At 48.9% G+C, this 18,637-nt stretch overlaps 1 long non-coding RNA gene across 7 annotated transcripts; it reads right to left on the minus strand.

The window, feature by feature from the left end:
* Positions 1-6,613: 6,613 nt before the first annotated feature.
* LOC102554169 (uncharacterized) lies at positions 6,614-12,381 on the minus strand. Of its 7 annotated transcripts, none has more exons than XR_010059979.1 (4): positions 10,544-12,381; positions 9,754-9,838; positions 8,167-8,293; positions 6,614-8,077 (listed from the first exon to the last, which is right to left on the minus strand). It is a non-coding gene; the product is annotated as an uncharacterized LOC102554169 (long non-coding RNA). The 7 variants fall into 7 exon arrangements; XR_010059977.1 differs by having other exon boundaries at positions 9,625-10,944; positions 11,178-12,378; XR_005494315.2 differs by having other exon boundaries at positions 9,625-9,838; positions 10,544-12,373.
* Positions 12,382-18,637: the final 6,256 nt, after the last annotated feature.

Here is an 18,637-nt window from a genome sequence, read left to right on the forward strand (position 1 = left end):
TGCACAGTCGGGCCGCTGTGGGCTGCCGTCCAAGCCTCTGCACTGGGAACTTTGGGTCAGATTTGGTTTTATGAACTTTCCTTTCCTCCTGCAAACCAGCATGGGAATCCTAACAGCACTGCACCCCCAGGGTGATCCAGTGAGGCTAAAGGCATGAGCATCAGGGTGGGGGGGTGTGTCCTTCCCTCAAGCGTCAGGCACCTTCCTAGAAGGTAAGAGCTGGGAGTGGGGCCATAGGCCTGAATCCTGGCTACTCTGCAGGCTAAGGCCAGCTGGGCTACAGATGACAGACAGGGAGGCTCGCTCCCTGTGAGGGGTCCCCGCGGCTGCTCTCAGAAGGGCTGCACACTCAGAAACACTCCTCACCTCTTACTCTTCTCCCCCAACCCTTGTTCTCTCCATGTCCTTAGCTCCTCGGTGTTAGATGGTCTTCCCAAGGGTCTCCGCAGGGCTGGAGAGAAGGCTCAGTGGTTAAGAGCATTGTCTGCTCTTGCAGAGGATCTGAGTTCAGTTCCCAGCAGCCACTTGATGTGGCAGTTCACACTGTAACTCCAGTTTCGGCAGGTTGGACTGCCTATTCTGACCTCCATGAACACTGAACATACATGCTGTATATACCTATATGCAGACAAGACACTTACATAAATTAAAGAAAAATCCCCCCCAAAACACATATGTGAGAAAACATGGGCAAGAAGAGCATGTTGCCTTCTCTTCCACTCCTCCTTTCTCCCTCTCTCCCTTCATCCCCTCCATTTTTTCGTTTTTTGTTTTTTGTTTTTTTTCTAGTCTTAGAAATGGGTTCTAGGGCCATTTGAATTCTAGCCCCACCCCCAGTCCCTCCCTGGGGGAATTCTAGGCAGGGGCTCTACCACTGAGCCACGCCCCCAGCTCCTCCCTGGGGGATTCTAGGCTGGTGCTCTACCACTGAGCCACGCCCCCAGCTCCTCCCTGGGGAGGTCCTAGGCAAGGACTCTACCACTGAGCCACGCCCCCAGCCCTCACTGGGGGATTCTAGGCTGGTGCTCTGAGCCCCTCACTGCCCTCAGATCAGAAAGCAGAAACCAGCTGAGGGGTGGCAGGGGTTGTGAGGTGTTTAAAACTGAAGGCCTTCCCCTAGTAACCTACTTACGTTAGGCAGGCCCAACCTTCTAAAATCTCCACAGCCTTCAAAATAATCCTCAGCCAACTGGGCAGTAAAAACAGGAGCCTGCAGGAGACATTTCAGACTCACACCATAGCACAGGAGAACTAAGAAAGAGACCTGCTATTGCTTGCTAGTCCGTGTTGTTTTGTTTATGATTTTTTACAATAATTATTCATGAAGACCTAGATTTAACTCTAGAGTAGAAGCTTATTGGAAAGGCAGGCTGGAGGAGCAGGGCAGTCGTGTTTTCTGCCTGTCCCCTCGTGCTCCCCTCTGTGGCAGTACTGTGTCTCCTACAGCGAGACATTGCTTTTCAGACTCATGGAGTTTACAAAGGAAGTCCTCAGCACACGGGAAAGAGAATGCCTCATGCTAGGCAGAGCCAGCAGCCGTGTGGTCCTGGGAGTCCTTCCTGGCATCGGGTGGATGCAATTTAAGTCAAGGTAAACAGCTGTCAGCTTCGACTCCGAGAGACAAAGTCACATGGCCCATCATTGTGTTAGGTGGCACCCTGGCTTCAGTAATTGGGTGGAACTGAGACACCACACTATTTCACAATATAGGAATCTGGTCATCCACGGCAGTGTGGTATAGGTGCTTGGAGCTCTAAAATCAAGCAATAGAAGCCAAAGTGATAGGTGGTAGCAGGGGGTGGACCTGCTGTGTGCTTCAGTGCTGGTCCAGGAAGGACCACAGAGGTAGGTGTCACAGCAGTGGAGAGACTAGATGGCGTCAGATGCTGCCCTGGACTGGAGTCTCCAGATACCTAGGAAAGGGGCAGTAGACGTGAAGTATTATGGCACACGCTGTAATCCCAGCACTGGGGGGTGCAGGCCAAAGCATCCAGAGTTTGCAGCCAGCCTGGGCTACACAGCAAGACCCTGTCTGTTGAATCAGACGATTTCCAAAGTTTCTTGACGGGTCCCAGGGCAGCCCCTCTCTTCACAGTCCATGCAGAGTGAAGCCGGAGCGCTGGCCATCGCGTCTGTGTTCCTGGGATGTCCCTCGACGGTCTGCTGGCTGCTCCACCGGCCTCCTTTTCTCTGCCACTTCTTCCTTCCGTTGTCTACATGGTCAGAGTTCCCATGGGAATCTGAGAGACAGCAGGAGTACCCGCCGGTGACTGAGTCAACTCATTTCTTTGTTTGCTCAATCTCACAGAGACGGATCCTTCCCACATGACCAGGAACTTTGCTAGCCTCTGGCTGCCCAGTATCCATGGGTCCCCCTGAGGATGGCTGTGCTCAGGGCAGGTTAGGCAGCCTCATGACTGCTCACAGCCCACGCTCTGTTCTGTGACACTGACACCTGATGGGTTGTCATGATATCCAGGGGGATTTGATACTTCTCTGAATCGGGTTGCTCAGAACTGGGATTTCTTTTTTTTTTTTTTTTCCGGAGCTGGGGACCGAACCCAGGGCCTTGCGCTTGCTAGGCAAGCGCTCTACCACTGAGCTAAATCCCCAACCCCTAGAACTGGGATTTCTATTAATACGCTAAAACACCATGTCCAAAAGCAAGTTGGGGAGAAAAGGGCTGCTGTCATTTTAGGTTTCCAGGCAACTGTCCACCATCAAGGGAAGGCAGACCTGGAACTCACAGCAGGAACGGAAGCAGAACTATGCAGGAATGTTGCTCGATGGTGTTTCCTCATAGTTTGCACAGTAGGCTTAATTACCCAACCTAGCACCACCAGCCAAAGGGTGGCACTACACACAGTGGGACTAGCACCCCCATACTAATTAGTCATTGAGAAAATACATTATAGAGTTGCCTACAAGTCAATCTGATGGAGGCATTTTCTCAACTGAGAGTTCCTCTTCCCAAATGACTCTAGTTTGTGTTGAGATGACATAAAACCAATCATACCAGACGGCTCTTGACGGGGAAGGGGAAGGTCAAAGGGCACTTATCACACACATGAACAGCCATCCGTTAGGTCTTCCCTGACACTACCCTCCCCAGTCATGTAACAGGCTGACCCTTCTAGCTCAGTGATCCACGTGCTGGGATCTCAAGAATGTACACTAGGCATGCTGTGGGCTTTCCTCAGAGGAGACCAGCTCACTCTGCTTTCTCAGAACATTACCCTCTACGGCACTATTGACGGTTCTCAGAAATCCAAGCTCTGGTTCATTCTTTTTAAAAATATTTTGGTTGTCTTGTTTTTTGTTTTAGTTTTGTTTTGTTTTTTGAGACATGGTTTCTTTGCTTATCTTTAGCCGTCCTGGAACTCAGTCTGTAGACACTGAACTTAGAAATCTGCCTTCTCCTGCCTCCCTAGTGCTTGGGATTAAAGGTATGTACCCAATGGCTCTTTCTTTTAAAGACAGGTTTCCTCTGTGTAGCCCTGGCTGCCTTGGAACTCACTCTGTAGACCAGGCTGGCTTCAAACTAAGAGATCTGCCTCCCTGGGATTAAAGGCATGGCACTTTTTTTATTTTTTTAAAAAGTAGGGTCTCTTATAGCCAAGCTTGAGCCAAGCTGGCCTCAACTATGCTGTATAACAGAAGACGGCTCTGCACTTCAGCTGTGTGAGACCATTCCTGGGGAGATGTGAACCCCAAGTAGGGAACTGATGATGGACCAGAGTCTGACCTTGTGAATCAGTGAGTTTTACCTTGGTGACATAGGAGTATGGGTGAGAGGTTACCTATAGGTGCAGGAAGGACTCAAACATAGCTGCATGACAAAAGCCCACCCCATCATGGTGACAACTCACAAAGCTGGGGACCTGGAGCAATTGCACAGCCTGTAGGAACTCAACAAAGGAGAGTGACCTTTCTGGGGACTCAGCTAATTGCTTGGCTGGCATTTTAGTCACTGTTTCATTGCCACAGAGACACCTCCTAAAAAAGGCAACTCCTGTGAAAGAAAGCATTCAGTTGGGGCAGGCTTACAGCTTAGAAGCTTAGTCCATTGACAACATGGTGGGAAGCTTGGCACAGCTGGAGAAGTAGTTGAGATCTACATTGTGATCCACAAGCAGAAAGAAATACTGAGCCTGGGTTTTGAAACCTCAAAACCCTACCTCCTACCCCAAGACACATTTCTTTCAACAAAAACATACCTACCCCAACAGGGCCACACCTCCTAATCATTCTCAAAATCCTTCTCAAAGGGGTTGGGGATTTAGCTCAGTGGTAGAGCGCTTGCCTAGCAAACGCAAGGCCCTGGGTTCGGTTCCCAGCTCCAAAAAAAAGAAAAAAAAGAAAAAATCCTTCTCAAAAAATGCCACTCCCTGATGGCTAAATATTTAAATATATGAGCCTATGGGGCCATTCCCATTCAATCACCACAGCTGGTGATTCTTCTAGGATGTTTGGTCTGAGCCTCTTCAAAGCAGTTCAGTTTGTCTAAGAATAAGTCTCAAGTAAGCAATCTTAACTGTTCACATACTCCTGTAAGGAGGAAGGAGCCTAAAGAATCTGGTCAGTTCTAGGAACTTCCTGAAGCTGACTTGTTTACTTGCTTCCCTCTTTAGGACAACCTATTGTTTCGCTTCCTTGTAAACATCCCGCCCTAACATACCCCAATTTTCATTTCCCTTTTATATCCTATGTCTTAAGAAATTTCCTCCCAGAGGGGAAAGTTTATGTTGTGGGGGGAGGCTACTCCACAACAACTTCTGATCCTCCTTTCCCTATTTCCTAAGTATTGGCATTACAGGTCACCATGCCAGGTGTACACGGTGCTGGGGAAAGAAACCAGGGCTTTCTGCATGCCAGCCAAGCACTCTATCATCTGAACCTTGACTCTTCCTCCAGCTTCCTCTCCTTCTCCGTGTTCTACATAAGCATCACCCTCTGCTCCCTGCCACACCACACCAGCTTTCTGTTCCTTCAGCACTAGGCTGAGCAGGATAAAGCCCCCAGTTTTGCATCACCTGGTATTCCAAGGGCAGCAGGTACATTTCATACAGTCAGAGGCAATTGACTCTCCATCCCAGGTGGTCCAGACGGCTCTGAATAGAGCCACCGGCTCCATATACACAAGCTGGGAATCAACAGTTACTCCAACAGTGGGTCTAGGATTTCCCCAGCCACCTATTGTCCCCAAAATGTCCTCTATGAGTTTTGGGACAGAACAGCAACCTCAGTTTTCTCAGATTTCCCTGAAGTCCCTTAGATTATTTAGTGAGGGAAAGGAGAAGCCAGCCTAGACTGGCTTTGAGCTCAGTACGTCCCTGAGGACCACGTTGAAGTCCTTATCCCCCTGCTTCCACCACACCGTTTCATGCTCCACTGTCTTGAGCCCTCGTCTTCTTGGGAAAGGGCTAATCCTTCAGGAAATTCCTCTGAAAACCTGCAGCTTGTCACCTGCCTCTCTAGATTCATCTATGGGTCCTTTATGAGTAAGGGCATTCTTGTTTGCATGCAAAGTTATCTGTGGAGCACTTGACTGTTATGAACGCAGTGCCACAGAGGCCAGAAGAAGGTGTCAGATGCCCTGGGACTGGCGGTCCATATAGTTGTGACCCATCAAGTGGGTGCTGGGAATTGAACTGGGGTCCTTTGGAAGAGCAGCCAGTGCTCTTAGTCACTAAGCCGTTGCTCCTCCCTCCTCTGTCTTTTGACTGACAGCACAGTTGGGTTCTCCATCTGTCATGCTTCTATTTTTCTATAGCTGTTCACGTCTCTGGATCTGAACGAATGCCACAGACTTCCTGTCGAGAAAATATCTGGGCCAGAGGCCCACGCCCACCCCCACCCCCCGAGTTCTGCCTCCTTCCCCACCCACTGTTGCCTATGCAGGAAGACCACAGGCCCAGATTCTCATCTCTGGGACAGAGGTCAAACCGCAGAGTTCCCATGACCTTCAGACCCATGCGGGTGCCTTTCCACCTTGCTACCACCTTGGCAACCTTGGCTGCTCTTGCTGTATCCTGGTCTGCTCCTGTCCAGCTGGTAAGCCTGGAAAACCAGGAAGGGTTGGAAGGTACAGTTGGAGAAGGAAAATTCCAGACTGAGGTGTGGGGTGTGGCTCTTACTGATTTCCAGGTCAGCCTCACTCCCTTCCTTTTCTTTCTTTCTTTCTTTCTTTTTTTTTTTTTTTTTTACAAGCCTCTGGTCTGTTAAAACCAAGAAAGCTCCCACCTCTATGTCAGGTCCACCCCTATCCAGCGTACATATCTTCCCTGCAGCTGCTGGGAGCCCTTCTGGAAATTAAATTCTTCATGCCCGCATGCGGGTTCTTTCTTTTTGCATTGCTGGGACTTGAACTCAGGGCCTCCTGAGTACCTCAGAAGTGCTCAGCCAGAGTCACACCACCAGCCTACATAGTATTAAGGGACTTTATGTATTCTTTTTTTATATAATTTAATGTATTTTAATAGCAAACATACAGAACAGCACAGAACACAGACAACATTAAAAATAGGTACTCGCATGTAGGACAACTCCGTTAGAAAAGTACAGTGAATGGATGGAGTCTACTGTGTGACAAAATGCTACAAACACCATTTAGTTGCTGTCAATAAGAAATTTACTTATTTTTAAAAAATCCAAATGCTGGCATTGTCCAGAGCATTTTAACATGTTTATTTATAATTGTTATAAAGTTGAACTGTTGAAATGTGTTCACTGAAACATTTTGCTTGCATCAATGCTTTAACATCTTGCATTTATATTAAAAATTCACACACAAATGAACGTGGAGAAACTGCCAATACCTGATTCTGTCCCCTATGTTTCCACTTGGAATTATAGACTTCGGTACCTTTCACCCCATGGAAAAATATCTAACATTCAGAACTACTGATAACAGGAAGAAGAGGAAAAAAAATTTTTGAGAATGAACTGTTTCCCCTCATAGTGGACTCTTAAGCACGTTCTCCGCGTATGGGGCGTGCTAGCTGGATGTCTTTTGTCATAATTCTTACACGTGTGGCATGGATAGCACACAGGTTGGTATCTTCAAAAGGCCAACCAGATGGGCCTCGCTTGCCTCCTGCAAAGCACCAATAGATTCCCTCTGGAAGCACAGGTCTGTTTTGAAGTCCTGAGCAATTTCCAGCACCAGACGCTGAAAGGGGAGCTTGCGAATCAGAACTTCAGTATGCCTGTGGAGGGCAAAGGTCAATTTTCCAGAGTCAGTTCATTTTCATCATATCCATTGGTCCAGTCCTGGGGGATCAAAACTCGGTCGTCTGGCTTGGATGCAAGTGTCTTTACCTGCTGAGCCGTTTCTTAGGCCCAAAAACATTTATGCACAGTCCGTCCCCCCACCCCCCCGGGTATCAGAGGTCTAATTTGGGTTGGTTACCATCAAGCACCTTTACTTACCAGCTGAGCCATCTCACCAGCCCAGAAATATTTATATAGAGACTCTTGGTTTGCTTCCCAGCCCTGACTAAGAGCAGAAGGCAGTGGATCTGAGGTCTGTATCTATCTAATCCCATCTGCTAGGAAGACTGAGGTGGGAGAATCAAAGTATGAGACCAGCCTGGACAATTTAGCAAGATTCTATGCTTACACTCATGAGTCTCCAAAAGGGCCACACCCACCAAACCTTCCCAAAGAGTTCCACCAAATGGGGACAAAGTATTGAAATATATGATCCAATGGGGGCCATTTTCATGCAGACCACGGACAGGTTTAAGAGTAAGAGCAGCTAGACTCAAGGCTGGGTCACTGTCTTAGGATTTTACTGCTGTGAACAGACACCACGACCAAGGCAACTCTTATAAGGACAACATCTAATTGGAGCTGGCTTACAGGTTCAGAGGTTCAGTCCATTATCATCAAGGTGGGAGCATGGCAGCATCCAGGCAGGCATGGTGCAGGAGGAGCTGAGTTCTACATCTTCATCTGAAGGTTGCTAGCAGAAGACTGACTTCCAGGCAGCTAAGATGAGGGTCTTAAAGCCCACGCCCACAGTGACACACCTACTCCAACAGGGCCACGCCTTCTAATAGTGCCACTCCCTGGGCTGAGCATATACAAACCATCACAGTTACCATCTCTCTGGAGGCTTTGCCAAGTTGCCCAACCTATAGCTGATCCATAAGGCCTACTTACCAAGCATGGAGGCTGGAACCTGGGTGGCTTCATAACCTTGGACAGGATAGCTCGCGTTCTCCAGCCTCAGTTTTTCTCCTGTAGAATGGGCATGACAGTCCACTTTTATAGGAGGGTTGCTGTGAGCCTGGAAATGAGTATGGATTTGTCTTACATGTGTGTACATATACATGCATGTATAACCATATAGCTATGCGTGAACACAAATATGTGTGTAATGCACATGCCGCGGTGAGTGTAGTTGTTCTTTGGTATTTAAAAAGGCCTAGTTCTTGGGGGCTGGAGAGATGGCTCAGCGGTTAAGAGCACCGACTGCTCTTCCAGAGGTCCTGAGTTCAATTCCCAGCAACCACATGGTGGCTCACAACCATCTGTAAAGAGATCCGATGCCCTCTTCTGGTGTATCTGAAGACAGCGACAGTGTACTTACATATAATAAATGAATAAATCTTTAAAAAATTTTTTAAAAAGGCCTAGTTCCAAGATTACTTCCTGAAGACACCAAATTTCACAGGGGCTTGAGCCTTGTATATAAGATGGGGCAGACTGTGGTGATGTACATCTCCCAGATACTCAGAAAGCTGAGGCCAGGAGGGTGGTATAAGCCCAGGAGTTCAACGTCTGCCTGGGCAAAATAGCATGAGACTGTCTTACAGACGGACAGGTGGGATACTCAGCAGGTGCCTGTCAGCACCTTGTGTCTGTACTGATGTGGGATAACTTCTGGAAAGAGTTTCATCGTTAGGGAACCAAAACTCTAGCACCCATGCCTGGACCAGGCATCTGGACGTCTCCGTGGACAGTGAGCCCTGGGCTAGCCCACGAGTGCTTTCCCATAGGAACAAGCAAAAGCAGCCCAGTGCCTGCACTTTTCGCTTTGTCCATTATTCCCGTTTTGTTATCCAAATCTAAGTCACAGAAAGGTCAAAGGACAGCCTGGTGCTGAGGTTCCAGGGTCACTGTTATATGTGAAATGCACCTCTACTGCTCACCTCCTTAACACCCATCCCCCACCCTGCCCCACTGTCCCACTCCTATCCCCCACATCCCACACCCCCCCACCAACCCCCTTCCTCCCTAACTCCAATAATGCTGCTTCCAAACTTGGGACCCCAGCTGCTGACACTATTTAATGAGATTGTGGACTTCTCCAAGGGGGCATATCCCTTTGGTGTTTTCTTCCTGGCCCTCAACTTGATGGAGGAGCTTCCACAGCAAGTTCCCATAACCACGGAGCCCTTCCTGTTACGGTATGATTAAAAATGAAACATTTCTATCAGTTCCCACAAGCCAGATCCCCGCACTCTGACTGCTACTCTACCACGAGGTCCAGCCGCCCACTCCAGGCTGTCTTTCTTTTAGCCGCCCTCTCTGCACGGTCCCCTTGGCGGTAGTTACCACGCCTGGCACACACACACACACACACACACACACACACACACACACACACACACACACCCCGCATTCTGCAGGCCCTGCGTATTCTCACTCCGCACCCAGACGCTGAAAGGGAAACCGCAGTGAAGGCTCTGTGTGGAACGGGATTTTAGGCCTTTGCTGTTGCATCATGGGAAGGCAGCATCTGACCTTTCCACTCGGTGACAACTTAGGTAGAGCCACGCCCATTGCAGCGTTAGAAATAGCTGTGGTGTGAGGTGGGAATTCTGGTTTCCTAAAAAACAAAAAAACAAAAAACAGTTATGTTATGTGACTATGTTTAGTATGGGATATGGGCTTGCCTCATAGCAGGTGACTACGATTTATCTCGTGCACTAGGAGGGGTGTGTTTTTTGCCAGCAGCAGATAGTTTGTTTGGAATTCTGGGAAAATTTGATAAGGGTTGGAAGGGTGATAGATATAAGAATCTAAAAATGAGCTAAGAAATGGCCAACAGTATTTCCCTACTATTGCTGTCTGCTTGTCAGGTATGCAGAGACTTCCTTCAACAAGGGAGGCCATTTTGAGTGGTGGAGACATGAGTGAGCAGGACAGGTCTTGAGCAAGGGGGCAAACAGACTGGGTAGCAATAAGAACAACCTGATGTGGGTTGGGAAGGGGTGCTCAAGTGGCGGGGGGATGTTGAGGAGTGTCCAGGTCTAGAGTACCTAGACCGATCCTGCAGCAGGACCAGGCTTTTCCGAATTGAAGGGCAAGAAGGGGCCACTAAGGCTGAGACAGGAGCCTGGACTGGCTGCCTGCCCTGGAACTGGAGAAGAGTGCAGAAGAGCAAACTGGAAAGTGTGACGCTCTCTCCCCCACACCCCCCTTGAAGAGTTGTCCGTCCTCCACGCCCACTCCATGGTCATATCTTCTTTTCTAGTCCCGATGAGTCGTGATAGGCTGCAGCAGCCAATCAGAGTCCGGAGCTCCCTCTTACCAGCCAATCAGGGTCCGCAGCTCCCTCTGATACCAGTCCACACAGGGCTTCAGTGTTTAACTCTGCATCGAGCAGCAACAGCTGCAGCAACGTCAGAATGAGCCAGTAATTCAGTGCAAGCCTGCTGTCCAAGCACTCAGGCTGAGGCAGGAGGATCAGACCAGTATGAGCTACATAGTGAGACCCTTTCCAAAAGGGAGGGAAAGAGGGAGGGACAGAGGGAAGAGAGGAGGAAGGAGGAAGAAGCGCTGGCCAGCCCAAGAGCTAGAGGCCGCTGCCTGTGCCCAGCCATGCTTCTCCAATGGCTTGTAAGCTGAACCTTCCACACAGCAACTCCATCTTCAACTTGACCACTCCTCTTGTGAAGCCACCAATGGGCTACGGGCAGGAAGCATCCCCTGCTAAAACAGCAGGATTTCCAGGCACTCGTTTCCAACATCCTGAGAGTGGTACCCGTCCCTCTCCATGATACAGACATGGCCGCATCATCCTTCTGATGTTTAGGCCTAGATCCTAAGAGGCACCGTTCACTCTTGTCTTGACCTAACACTGATCCCATCAGCTCGAAGAGGCACACTCCATGTGTGGCCACTAGATCATCCAAGGTCACTAGGTTATCATCACTAGCTCTTACCTGTGCTTCCTACCATGACAGTAATGGACTAAATAAACCTCTGAACTGTAAGCCAGCCCCAATTAAATGCTTTCCTTTATAAGAGTCACTGTGGTCAGGGTGTCTCTTCACAGCAACGGAAACCCTAAGTAAAACAGTCGCTTATCTGAGGGAAGACATGGTGCCTGCGGGTTCAGTTAATGGCTACAGGAGATTGTGGCTTGCTTATATCACAGCAGGAAGTGGTGGTAGGCCTGGAAGAGAGGCTGAGTTATCATTCTTAGAGGCCAACCCGAGTGTCCTCTTTACAAATGTCTTTACGAATCATGATCCCCATCCTGAATGTTCCACAACCCCCAACACAGCACTCCTCACTGAGGACTGAGTGCTCAAACGTATGAGCCTGGGAGGGACAGTTCACATTCAAACGATCTTAGAGTATGTGAGGTAGGAGCTAGAAGCTGTCTGGGGACAGTCGCAGCATAGGGACAGAAAGCCCTGAGTGAGCCGTGGTCCAAAGTAGCCAGGGGGGCCAGAGTGACCATGAGGAAACCAAATAAGAGCCGAGATAGAGAATGAGGTCTAGGCAGTTGGCAGGACCCAGATCCCGTGGACTCCTAAGCCATGTCAGGATGCAGAATGGTGGCCAGGGAATGAGGGGGAAGCAGAGGTGGGTACAGTTTGGTGAGTGGAAAAGGACTGTGGGAAGGGATACCCATTAACTGCTCTCAGCGCAGTGCGAAGTCCGGGAAGGGACACTACCTGCAGGGAACACTTACCTTTCCCGGAAGAATCGTTGCTGCTGTGGAGAAAGCTTTGAGCTGGAGACATAGATCTGCTATGACACACTTGTCTGTTACGAACGGGTCCTGAGTGCATTCCCCAAACACTGCAGAAACAAAGGGAAAGAGATAAATACCCCAAGGATGGGGCTGGAGAGATGGCTGAGCTGTAAAGAACACAGGCTGCTCTTCTAGAAGACCAGAGTTCAGCTCCCAGAACACAGGGGACAGCTCGCTGCCACTTGTAACTCCAGTGCCAGGGGATCCAATGGGATCTTATGTCTTCTCTGACCTCCAATGGCACCATCCATGCATCTGGTACACATTCATGTGCATGAAAATCTTCAAATTTTTTTTATTTCTGTTGAAGTGAGGTCTGGTTCTACCTCCCAACCCATAGTCCCCAAAATAAGCTCAAAATACATTGACAAATACCTTGGCCACAGAGCCACCTTCTCTGACTAGATCATTACTTAAAATAACCCATGCATCCTAATTTACATTCTGCTATGTGGCTGGTTACCTGTGCTCGGGCACCGTGAGTCTGTCACCTCACAGCCAGGGTGAATCTGCTGTTCCTCGCACAATCCCAGAATCCTTTTGGCCTAATGGATGTCCCACCTCCTATTTCCTGCCTAAGCTATAGGCCATCACATTTATTATTGACGGGCGCCACACCCGTACGGACACAAGATATTTTCTCTATGGGTTTGTTTGATTGTTTTTGTTTTTTGAGACAAGGTTTACTGTGTATCCCTGGCTGTCCTGGAACTCACTCTATAGACCAGGGTGGCCTCAAACTCAGAGATCCGCCTGCCCTCTGCCTCCCAAATGCTTAGATTAAAGGCTTGTACCACTATTGCCTGGAACATTTTTTTTTTTAGGAAAGAGTTTCTTTTTTTTTTTTTTTTATTAACTTGAGTATTTCTTATATACATTTCGAGTGTTATTCCCTTTCCCGGTATCCGGGCAAACATCCCCCTCCCCCCTCCCCTTCCTTATGGGTGTTCCCCTCCCAACCCTCCCCCCATTGCCACCCTCCCCCCACCAGTCTAGTTCACTGGGGGTTCAGTCTTAGCAGGACCCAGGGCTTCCCCTTCCACTGGTGCTCTTACTAGGATATTCATTGCTACCTATGAGGTCAGAGTCCAGGGTCAGTCCATGTATAGTCTTTAGGTAGTGGCTTAGTCCCTGGAAGCTCTGGTTGCTTGGCATTGTTGTACATAGGAAAGAGTTTCTGATGATACATTTATGTATATAATACCCCAACCCTTGCCAGGGTCTGGAGAGATGAGATGACTCAGAAATTAAAAACACAGACCTAAGTTCAGTTCCTAGCATCCACATCAAATGACTTATAATTAATTTCCTATTAGTCTAGCTCCAGGGGAACAGACACCTTCTCTGGCCTCCAAGGACACCTACGTCCATGTACACTCGCGTACACACACACACATACACACACACACACACACACACCACACATACACACATGCATGCATGCTTGCACAAGTAGATTTGTTTCAAAAGTTAATCTAAACATACCACCCAGTAAAGTTAAAGGCAAGCAAAGATACCCTCAGCTAATATCTTAGTTAGGGTTTCTACTGCTGTGATAAACGCCGTGACCAAAAGCAACTTGGGGAGGAAGGGGTTAATTTGCCTTACACTTCCAGGTCATCTCTGAGGGAGGTCAGGACAAGAACTCAAGGCAGGAACCTGGAGGCAGGAAGTGAGGGACAGAGGATCCGGAGGAATGCTACTTACTGGCTTGCTCCCCACGGCTTGCTCAGTCAGCTTTCTGATGAGACCCTGAGACACGGACCCAGCTTGACACACCCACCTGCAGTAGGCTGCGTCTCATGCCAACTGTTAGTCATTAAAATGTCTGCACAGAGTTGCCAACAGGCCCATGAAGGCATTTTCTCAACTGAGATTCCTCTTCCCACGCGCTGATAAAACCAACCTGTTGTAGAACTATTTGATCTCAATTCAGGGTTTCTACTCCGCTTATGACCATTTAGAATCCAGATAAATCACACACACGCAACTTTTATATTTATAATAAGCCTTAAACAGCACTAGAGCTGGGCAGATACCTACCCTCTGTGCCACTAGAATCTACTTTCCTATCCATAACCCTGAGTTATTACTTACTATGTTTCATCTGGGCTGCTCTTGACTCCTAACCCAAGGTGTCTTTCTCCCCTCTCCCCTCTTCTTCCTCTCTGTGGTTCTGGAACCCTAACCCCCACCTATGTCTCTTCTTCCCAGCTATTGGCCGTTAGTGTCTTTATTCACCTATCAGAAATAACTTGAGGGCAAGGTCACATAGTGTCACTTGGGTCAATGGGCAGACAATCTCATCCCTGGGGCAAGCAAGTCTTGGACGCCTGCGCTTAGTATCACAGTACCTAACAGTAAGCCGAACCTCAACAGCAGCCGGCAAGGCTAATGCTGTCAGGTCACGCAGGGTTAAAACCTGGAACCTGGCAGCCCCAACCAATCAGAAAGGGTCTCTCGCCCTCAATGGCCAGTCAAAGCGACAAGCAATGGCCAAAATGAGGGAAAGCTATTTGTTTCACGTGGCTACACCGGGAAGAGGAATACAGATGTCCAGTGATGCCCAAGTTCATTTTCTTGGGGGTCCTGTGTGAGATTTCGGTTTAAATAAAGGGACAAAGGTCTGCCTAACTGAGCAGTCTTGGCTCTGAGAGTGAGTCTGTCCATCACTGATCCATCGCTGTCTGGATCCTCCTCCCCTACAAAGGTCTCTGACAAGTTGTTAGAGTTGTGTGACATTCTTTGAGTGGAGACAAGCTTCCCCTCCAGCCAGCATCTGACTTCATTCAGTGTTTTCCTAGCATGAGACACCTACAAAACTGCCAGTTCCTTGGGTGTCAGGGATACCCCCCTCATCCTCCCACCCTACCCCCTATGTCCCCAGCCTCTATCCCCACCCCACCTCAGTTCCTCCCCCCCATCCCCATCTCCCCAAACCCCAGCCTTGAAATGATTAAACCTGTTTTTCTGCCCAACCTGTGACCCTAAGGGCAAATGATTCTGTACTGCCTGCTCCAGGAATGGCAATCATGCCTTTGTTTCAGGAGACCATCATGACTGTTAGCATGTAGGCTGCAGGCTGTTCTGCTGGCCTGCCTTTGGTGACCTAGCAATTGCTAACCATCATAACCTGCCTTAGCTGCCACTTCCACCAGTGTGGGCTGCATATAAAAGAGAACTCTAGTTCTCTCTCTCTCTTTTTCCATCAGACAGTTCTCTCTCTCCCTGTCTGTCCTTCTCTGCCTTACCCTCCCTTTTCTGCCCTCATGGCTCTGCTCCCCTCTGTCTGCCTGACTATATGTCCACTCCTCTGCCTCAACCTCTTTCCCAGGCCCTGACTCCCCTCACTTCCTCCAATAATCCCCCTTTATACTAGATCTGCTGCATGCATAATTTCTCAGGGGTACACCTGGGAAGGGCCACCATGGTACCCCTCCCCATGTTATTCTTCATAACAAGGACTAATTTGTTATGCATATATTCTGTTCCTGTAACCCTTCCTGTTTTATCTGCCAGATCCCCCATTTGGAAAGCTCCCTACCCCTGAGATATAAAAACCTCGCTTCCCTCCCATCCTGGGCTCTCTTTCTAAAATCTTGACTTGGGGTGAGACTGGCCTGTCCCGGGTTCACCTCTAAAATAAAGCTTGCTTGAACTAGACAATCACGGACTTGGTCTTTCTCCTTGAGATTATTTTTTAGGCTTAGCACTGCCGTGGCGAGCCCCATGCCACACGTTGTCCAGCCACACTCCCTTCACCCACATTGTCTGCTGAATAAACAGGACCCATGTACATAGAGAAGAAGTAGGGCTTAGCCGCCAGCCTCATGGTGGCTGCATCTCATGGGTCACGTAGCTTGTGAGACCTGCCCATGACACAATGTAGCAGCATCTCTGGGCTATTTAAATCCTGTCTCCTTCTGACTGCTAATGGGTGGATAACTCTCTGGGGAGTGCAGACTCTCTTAGCTTATCTTAGCAGGGCAGGCCCACAGCGCTGATTCTTAATTGCAGCAACTGAAGCCAAGTTTGGCTCATTTAGGGCCTTAATGATAAGACGTTGAGTGGCTTGGAGATTTTCCAAGGAATAAAGGAAGCTGTGCAGCCAGGGCCAGATGAAAAGTCTTCTGACTAACACAGTCCAGTGAAGACCTCCATGTACACCTGTATTTGGACAAGCTGCAGGTTCACGTGTCCAGTAATTCTTGCTTTCTCTTTCTTGTGCTATGAGCTTCGGGTGCAGACTTCCACTCTCCAGTTGGATAAAACCAGGGATCGTGGAGAGCACGGTCCAGCATCTCTGATGGAAGATGGACTCTGTTTCCTGCTCAGATCCACACCCCGATGGTTCCCTGAACATGAGATGCAGGTACTAGACTGCATCAGAAGTTGGAAGAGGGGGTTGGGGATTTAGCTCAGTGGTAGAGCGCTTGCCTAGCAAGCGCAAGGCCCTGGGTTTGGTCCCCAGCTCCGAAAAAAAGAAAAGAAAAAAAAAAAGCTGGAAGAGTGAGTGTCCATCGGGAAATGTTTGGACACAGCAGAAGTGAGTCCTGCTGTCTCACAGCCCAGCCTGGCTCTGTTCATTTCCTCTGCCCCCACACCCCCGGCTGTGGATGCAATGGGTTCCTGCTGGCCCCCTCTCCTGTACCCTCCCCTCCCTCCTGCCTCATGTCTTTCCTACCACGGGAGACTGTACTTCTGCAAAGTGTACACCACGAGAAGCCCTTCCTCACTGGAGTTGCTTCTTGTTGGTATTTTGTGATAACAACGAGGGAGCAGGTTAAAGTAAAAGGAGGGCGACTTAAAGATCAAGCTTGGAAGAGTCGGAGAGGAAGGGTGCATGAGGACAGTTGTCCTGGCAGCATTTGGGGGTTAGAGCAGGCAGATCAGGGGTTCATGGTCAACCCTAGAGGCAGAAGGCCCTTCTTATAAACAGAGCACCAGGGCCAGCAAGTTGACTCAGTGTTAAAAGAGTATGTTGTTGGGCTGGAGAGATAGCTCAGTGGTTAAGAACACCGACTGCTCTTCCTGAGGTCCTGAGTTCAAATCCCAGCAACCACATGGTGGCTCACAACCATCTGTAATGAGATCTGATGCCCTCTTCTGGTGTGTCTGAAGGCAGCTACAGTGTACTCATATACAATAAAATAAAATCTTAAAAAAATAAATTTAAAAATTTAAAAAAGAGTATGTTGTTTTAGATCTCCACAGGCAGCTTAGAGGACACAGAAGGCAGAGAGGGGAGTGGGGTTTCTTTACTGTGCCTTCACTTCCAGCTGCCAGGGCTGCAAAATGGAGTCTGGTCCCTTGAACTCACAGGGTGGAAGGAGAAAACTGATTTCCAAAGTTGGCCTCTGCCTATGCACCATCATTCACACACACACACACACACACACACACACACACACACACACACACACACGGATGTGCGTGCTAGGGTATTGGGACAGCATGTAATAAAAAACAAAATGAGGCACTAAGGAGTATAGTGGTCATGAAATCGAGGCAGGCTCTGAGTGTGCCAGCCACAGGGAGGGGGCCTGCAACCCCAGCAGTGTCTCTCAGAGGCTAACTCAGCCTAGGCCATTTTCCAACCTTTCTTTTATTTTCATGTTTTATGTGTATGGGTGTTTTGCCTACATGTCTGTTGTCCCATGTTCATATAGTGCCCATGGTAGCCAGAAAATGGTGTCAAGTTCCCTGGAACTGGAGTTACAGAAGGCGGTGAGCCACCTCATGGTTGCTGGGAACTGAGCCTGGGTTCTCGGCAACAGCAACAAGTGTTCGTAATCACTGAGCCATCTCTCCAGTCCCCACTTCCCTTTTTTCTAGTGCTCAGTTTCTAGGGGGAAAAAAGTGATAACTGCTAAAACGGGGTTACCTAACCACACAGTTATTACATGGTCATGTCATAGTCTTACCGGGAAATAAGGGAGGAGCCGAGTCGCCTGCAGCGTATCAGTAGTTCTAAGATTTTACTCGGTTTGGGGTCAGTCAAGAGCTGAGAATGGACTGTGGATTTAAAACTTGGGTCTTCTAGTGTGTCTCAGTCAGGGATCACTGTGCAAAAGCAATGAATGGTGAGGCCTGGCCCAGATGCCCTGAGGCCGCCATTAGGGCTCTGTTGTGAGCAGTAGCACTGGACCAGCCAGCCAGGATCTTCACTGGATACTAATGGAGATACTGCATGCCCAAGAGGAAATTACAGCAGAACTCTGTCCTACTAGAGAAACAGCTCTTGAAAACCTCCTCCCTCCTTCCCAATAAATGTGTTATACCATGGAGTTTCAGTTTGTTTTGTGGGGAAAGAAATTTGACTCGGGATCTTATGCATGCTAGGCAAATACTCAAACACTGAGCCACTCCCCCAGCCCCTCATTGGGGGATTCTAGGCAGGGGCTCTACCACTGAGCCACACCCCCAGCCCCTCATTGAAGGATTCTACTTCTCTGCTGACTGAGAAGGAGGTGCCTTCATGTTCAGTGATGTATTCTTCAGTCTGGCTAATAATCTCCCTGTGTTTTCAAGCAACTTGCATCTCTCTCTCTCTCTCTCTCTCTCTCTCTCTCTCTCTCTCTCTCTCTCTCTCTCTCTCCCCCTCTCCCCCCCACCCCCCACCTCACTGTCTAGTCTAAC

Source organism: Rattus norvegicus, chromosome 1 (genome assembly GCF_036323735.1).
Source record: "Rattus norvegicus strain BN/NHsdMcwi chromosome 1, GRCr8, whole genome shotgun sequence".
Lineage (NCBI taxonomy): Eukaryota > Metazoa > Chordata > Mammalia > Rodentia > Muridae > Rattus > Rattus norvegicus.